This window comes from Sinocyclocheilus grahami, unplaced genomic scaffold (genome assembly GCF_001515645.1).
Source record: "Sinocyclocheilus grahami isolate Dianchi unplaced genomic scaffold, SAMN03320097.WGS_v1.1 scaffold1540.1, whole genome shotgun sequence".
NCBI lineage: Eukaryota > Metazoa > Chordata > Actinopteri > Cypriniformes > Cyprinidae > Sinocyclocheilus > Sinocyclocheilus grahami.
Genome location: NW_015506719.1, coordinates 1 through 6850, shown reverse-complemented (window position 1 = coordinate 6850; position 6850 = coordinate 1). Strand labels below are relative to the sequence as shown.

At 34.0% G+C, this 6850-nt stretch overlaps 1 pseudogene; it reads right to left on the bottom strand.

The window, feature by feature from the left end:
* Positions 1–6008, bottom strand: part of LOC107571025 (sperm flagellar protein 2-like) — a 21993-nt pseudogene extending 15985 nt beyond the window's left edge.
* Positions 6009–6850: the final 842 nt, after the last annotated feature.

Sequence of the window (6850 nt, the reverse complement as noted above, 5' to 3'; positions counted from 1 at the left end):
ATAAATATCCATTGCAGAATTGCTGTCATACGGCTCGTTCAGTGACTCGCTGGCCGTCTCAGTGATCAGCCGTAAAACAGTGATTCTGTCCAAATTCCCTTTAAAATCTTAAATGATTCCCTTTGAGCTAAATTGAGTACTTGTTTCCCTTACAACATACAAAAACAAAATTACAAATTCTTTAACTAAAATGAATTAAAAATAAAATCAAAAACAACAATAGTATATCAATGAGAGTAAAATAACACTGATGTGCACTCAAAGCGGGAACATTTTGTCTTAATTTTTGTATAAAAAGTAAAAACTGCAAAAAAGTCAGACATTTTTAATCTGCTTAAAATAAAACAATATGACAATAAAAAAAACAAGTATCGTGTGGAGACTAAGCTCTTTACCTGATAGCATCCACTATGATGTCAACCAGAAGATAATCAGGAACAGCTTTTCGTGTCCTAAGAGCCTTCTCTACCGCTGCACCTCGCTGTGCTCGCAACGACCACTGCAGAGCAGATCACAGTACATCATGGACCATATCAAAGAGCTCACTGCTGCTAAATACAGAGAGGAAAACTGAGTTCACATGGAGAGGGGCTTTGCGATTGCCTTTACTTTTTCTTTGTCCTCTTTTTCGAGAAATCCAGATGTCTTATGCAGCTGAGGTCCTGATGTGAGACATCCAGCACAGCAGATCACTATTATAACTTAAGTGAGCATTAGTAAATAATATCAGTCTTTATTGGGTTCTTGGTTTAGTTAAAGGGCATTTATAGAAAAACATATGAAAAGAAAGAATGAACTAATATGCAGTTAAATTAATATAAATTTAGATATAAATGTAAGAATAAGTGTAATCAATTAGCACAGAAATCAATAAAAGCAAATAAAAAAAAGAAATACCCCAATGAGTATTTTAGTCTACTAAATGATTACATGTAAATGGAATTACTTGGTCCTCCATGGGGTGCATAACGTTAAATTAATAAATAGAGTATATGGATCTTAACATATGCAGAAATAAACAAATACACTACCTTTCAAAAATCTGCAATTTGTAATGTTTTAGAAAGACTCTTTTGCTCACCAGGGCTGCATTTATTTGATCAGAAATACAGTAAAAACAGTAATATTATGAAATATTATTACAGTTTAAAATAACTGTTTTCTATTAGAATATACTTTAAAATGTAATTTATTCCTGTGATGCAAAGCTGAATTTTCAGCATCATTACTCCAGTCTTCAGTGTCACATGATCCTTCAGAAATCATTCAAAACAACAATAGTATATCAATGAGAGTAAAATAACACTGATGTGCACTCAAAGCGGGAACATTTTGTCTTAATTTTTGTATAAAAAGTAAAAACTGCAAAAAAGTCAGACATTTTTAATCTGCTTAAAATAAAACAATATGACAATAAAAAAAACAAGTATCGTGTGGAGACTAAGCTCTTTACCTGATAGCATCCACTATGATGTCAACCAGAAGATAATCAGGAACAGCTTTTCGTGTCCTAAGAGCCTTCTCTACCGCTGCACCTCGCTGTGCTCGCAACGACCACTGCAGAGCAGATCACAGTACATCATGGACCATATCAAAGAGCTCACTGCTGCTAAATACAGAGAGGAAAACTGAGTTCACATGGAGAGGGGCTTTGCGATTGCCTTTACTTTTTCTTTGTCCTCTTTTTCGAGAAATCCAGATGTCTTATGCAGCTGAGGTCCTGATGTGAGACATCCAGCACAGCAGATCACTATTATAACTTAAGTGAGCATTAGTAAATAATATCAGTCTTTATTGGGTTCTTGGTTTAGTTAAAGGGCATTTATAGAAAAACATATGAAAAGAAAGAATGAACTAATATGCAGTTAAATTAATATAAATTTAGATATAAATGTAAGAATAAGTGTAATCAATTAGCACAGAAATCAATAAAAGCTAATAAAAAAAAAAAAAAGAAATACCCCAATGAGTATTTTAGTCTACTAAATGATTACATGTAAATGGAATTACTTGGTCCTCCATGGGGTGCATAACGTTAAATTAATAAATAGAGTATATGGATCTTAACATATGCAGAAATAAACAAATACACTACCTTTCAAAAATCTGCAATTTGTAATGTTTTAGAAAGACTCTTTTGCTCACCAGGGCTGCATTTATTTGATCAGAAATACAGTAAAAACAGTAATATTATGAAATATTATTACAGTTTAAAATAACTGTTTTCTATTAGAATATACTTTAAAATGTAATTTATTCCTGTGATGCAAAGCTGAATTTTCAGCATCATTACTCCAGTCTTCAGTGTCACATGATCCTTCAGAAATCATTCTAATATGCTGATTTGCTAAATGATTATTTTTTTCAGAATTCTTTGATGAATAGAAATATCAAAGCACTGCATTTTTTGGAAACAGAAATCTTTTGTAATATTATAAGTCTTAACTGTCACTTTTGATCAATTGAATGCATCCTTGCAAAAAAAAAAAAAACTTTTGAATGGTAATGTAAATAAATAAATGTCAGAGTTTTGTATAATATTTAAGTTATATATAATAATAAATATATAATAAATATATAAGTTGTATAATATTCCCACAAACCTGTTTCTAGAGGGGAGGATTTCTCCTCCTCTTCTTCTCTCTGAGGCTGCTCAGTACGTTCTGTCGGAGAACCATTTCTCTCCAAGCTCTTCTGAGCATGGCAAATACAAGGTCAGCTTCAGCAGGAAAATTAAACAGTATAAATAAAGTAGTAAATTAAATGGTTGCACAGAAAACAGTAGTCACACACAAACTAACAAACTATTCCAAAAATATTGTCAGCCCTGCTGGTTTTCTACTACAAAAAACCTGAGCGTTTACTTTAGTAAATTTTCCTGACCTGTGACTCGTTTTGGCTTTCACTGGCACGGCCTGTTATTCTTGCTGATAGACTGATAGAGCATCCTGGATCAAAGGGTTGGCTGAGAGCACATGGATGCCAAGAGCTGATTCCCAGAGATGAACAAACAGCAGGTCAGGAAATTTAGATAATATTCATTCAATATGATGAAACTCCTACCATTGCTGATCCTGGTGAGGCAGGAGGTTTTGCCCGAGTAGGATTTTCCCAGCATGCCCGCTCTGAAAGGATACACTGTTCATTCAAAGAAAGGTTTTCCTATGAATTAATTAGTAGAAAAGTCAATTTCTACTGTGCATTTGTGCCTCTTGCTTCTGGAAAATGCAGTGAGAGTCTCTGCTCACATTCCTTTAGATCGTAAATGTATCTGGTGTCAGCATTGCTATGGAACCAGGGGCCTGTTCGGCTTCCTGGGGTGTTACAGAGTATTTGTTAAATCTAGCTAACAAAATATATATTGTGTGTTTGAGTGGTCCAGACGCTACATGGTGCAACAGGGAAACAGAGGAGGAGGAGTGCTGGCGCTGGGTGGGACTATCATGCTCTGTAGGCAGCTCAACACACGATTCAGAATATCATTTACTGGAGGGGCTTGACTCTTGCCCTCTTCATGCCAAACCCACTCGCCCTTCATGGCCTGAAGAGAACAGACAGAAAGACACGTGCGCATTATACTTGCACAGACATGTAAACGAACCCGTCCCTCAACTGTTATTTCATTTATGATATACTCCTTACCACATACTCGTTGTAGTCTTGATTGATGAGTGTTTGGAGCTTCTCCAGCTCAATGATCTGTTCTGGTGTGGGGTCAGCAGGGGCGGGATACACACTGGCCACGTCATACAGCGGCTTACCACTGAAAAACAGCTCCATCCACTCCTGCATCAGCTTCACTGGTATCAGACTGAGAAAGAGTGGAGATGAAGAACAGATGGTCATTTTTTACCTACCACATCTCCAAATCAGCATATTAGAATGATTTCTAAATGATCACGTGAAACTATGACGACTGGAGTTATGATGCTGAAAATTCAGCTTTACATCACTGGAATAAATTACATTTTAAAATATATTCAAATAGAAAACAGCTATTAGAAATTGTAATATTATTCCACAATAATACAGTTTTTACTGTACTGTACTAGTTTTTAAATAAACTTTTACTGTCTCAACATTTGAACAGTAGTGTCTATTTACAACAAATGCAGGAAAATATAATTTTTTGTTTCATTATAATGGACTATAAAGGTCGTTTACATAACACATTAAACTTTTTATTTCAAAATCCATAGTTTCTTTTGTTTTTAAAATCTGTGATTGCTGTTTAGTAGAGTGCTCAGGGAAATAAATACTTGGCTGTGAGGAGCCGATATTCTCCAGCTTTGGTTGCCGGATCAACAATCTGTCCCAGAATTCCTCTGCAGGTGTCAAAGCGTTTACGAAAGCGAGCTTGAGCGTGATCGGCAACTAGCTGTTTGTGTAGCTCACGCTCCGTCCTGAAGATGAACCTGGACAATGGCAAAGATGGGACATAATCAGGACCACTCAAACTTTTTCTGATACTCTATGGGTTGTTTTGTTTGTGTGTGTGTGTGTGTGCGTGTATGATCTCTCACAGCTTCTCTGTCCATGGCCTCTTGGAAGTCTTGAAGGTGTCTTTCCTGGTACTGTCTCTCCTGGAAGATCCGGTTTTGTCGCAGTGCCTCTTTCTGCTGTTTAATTTGCATCAGCTGCACAGCGATCCTCTTCTCCTGCTGCGTCTGATGCATCAGTCGATTGATCATCTGTTCCTCTCGCAATACCTCCTGCAGAAAGAATGTCAACGCAAGAATCAGATTTGATCAAGACATGCACTTCCAGTCAAAAGTTTGACACTTTTTTTGACATTCATACATTAAGCGTTACTGAAGAGTCTAAACACATTTTACATAGTGTTAAACATGTACTGCATTTTGAACACAGCTGATATTTAACCCTATAAAACCTGGCTTATAAAAATAAAAGTCTGAAAAGTCTATTTTTATCAGAGTAGATATAAAGAGTATCAAAACTTTAGACAAAAATTTAGAAAAAGTTTGCATGTGTGTTTTTTGTTGAGTATCATATTTCTTTAGAGCTTTAGTAAAGCAGTACTACTTACAAAATTGTCACTCAACATCTCCCAATAATGTCTTAGATGATATTTAAATGCATAGTTTTATGATCAAAGCTCTGTAGTTTGTATTGTTTTATTGCAATGCAAGGACGATAGAGAGATACAAATAAACATTACACAAAACCCTGATGGATCATACTTGATGCTTACATTTTAACATGATTTTTCTAAAAAATAAAGTATGGGTAATCAAATAAAACAAAAACGTTGACTTAGTAGCAACTGTTCATCCAGAAATATTACAAACAATATAAAACTTAACATTTTCAAAAAGGCGTGTACCATGACCTGAAGTGGGATAATTACACTAAAAGGCCTTTTACTTGCTAAAAAAGTATAAACTATCAACCAGATGTAAGAAAGCATGTAGTAGATTGCATACAGATTTGCGTCTTTTCAGCAAAGTTTTGATCAGAAAATTAGAGGCCTTAGCTTGTGTATTAAATATGAAACAGTAGGTTTTACAGGGTTCAAATAAGCCAAGCTTGCGGTCACCTGCTGAGCTTCATGGGCTTGGAGTTGTTCCATCAGTGCACGGCATCTCCGCATCTCTCTCTGTTCCCGTGCAGCAAAGTCTTCCTCCAGACACTTACGGATGTTCTCGATGTACTCCTTGTTCTAATGTGGCTGGGTCACATTGGCTGGGTCACACGACCACTGTAAATCCAGGTACAGTTTGTTATATCCCAGATCTCACCTAATCAATAAGTTTTTTTTCCAGTTTTGTGTGGAATAAGACTTAGATGGACAGTGAAAGAACTGTGAGTGGTATGTCGGCCTGCTTTTGTGCAGTTATTGTTTGTATTCCTAGGATTTCAGCATTATGCAAACACACCTGTAAAGAAAGGCTCCACCTCCAGCAGGAGAAATCCTCTTCTGGTTCTTCTCAAACTGAGCAATCTCATGATGAACATACTGAAGATCACTGCATCTTAAAGAGTGCTCACTGAACACAATCAAATCCTGTCAAAACAACTTCTGACAATTCATATTGTTTTTCTGTATGAATCTTTTTTTTATTATTCCAATCCATCCAGATTTAGTATCTATCACAACATACAGCAGTCTTTTATTGTTAATACAAAACCTGTCGATAACATGTACATTTTTCATCCCATAATCAAAAAGAAACAATAAATGACCTTATGGTAATTCTTATTACCGTAATGCAAAAGAGATAATATATTTTAATGCATTTATACATCATAGTAACAGTGTTATGTTAGTATTATTTATATACTATTATAGTATTTATTTATGTTCTGAATTGCTTTTATTTTTATATTTGCCATTTTAATTTTAATTTCAATATTTATATTTAGCTTTCATTAATACATTTTTTAAATTTTATACTATTATAGTATTTATTAATATTTTGAATTTGCTTTTATTTTTATATTTTCAGTTTCACTTTAATTTTAGTCTAAGTTTTAGTCATTTTGATATGTGCTTTTGACATTTTTTATATTTCTATTTAGCTTTAATTATTATTTTTTTAGTTCATATATAGTATTTATTAATATTTTGATTTTGCTTTTATTTTTATATTTTTAGTTTAATTTTAAGTTTTAGTAATTATCTGCTTCTGTCATTATTATTAATTCTTTCTTATTTCTATTTATCTTAAATTTTTCAGTTTTAGTTTTAGTAATTCTTCAATGTAAAAATTAGAAATGTAGTCTTGGCAAATAATTGAAATACGTTTTTTTAAGTTAAACGTTTTTTTTAATTGAATATTTGTATTTTATTTCAGATTTATTTCAATTACCGATTATCTATTTATTCTTA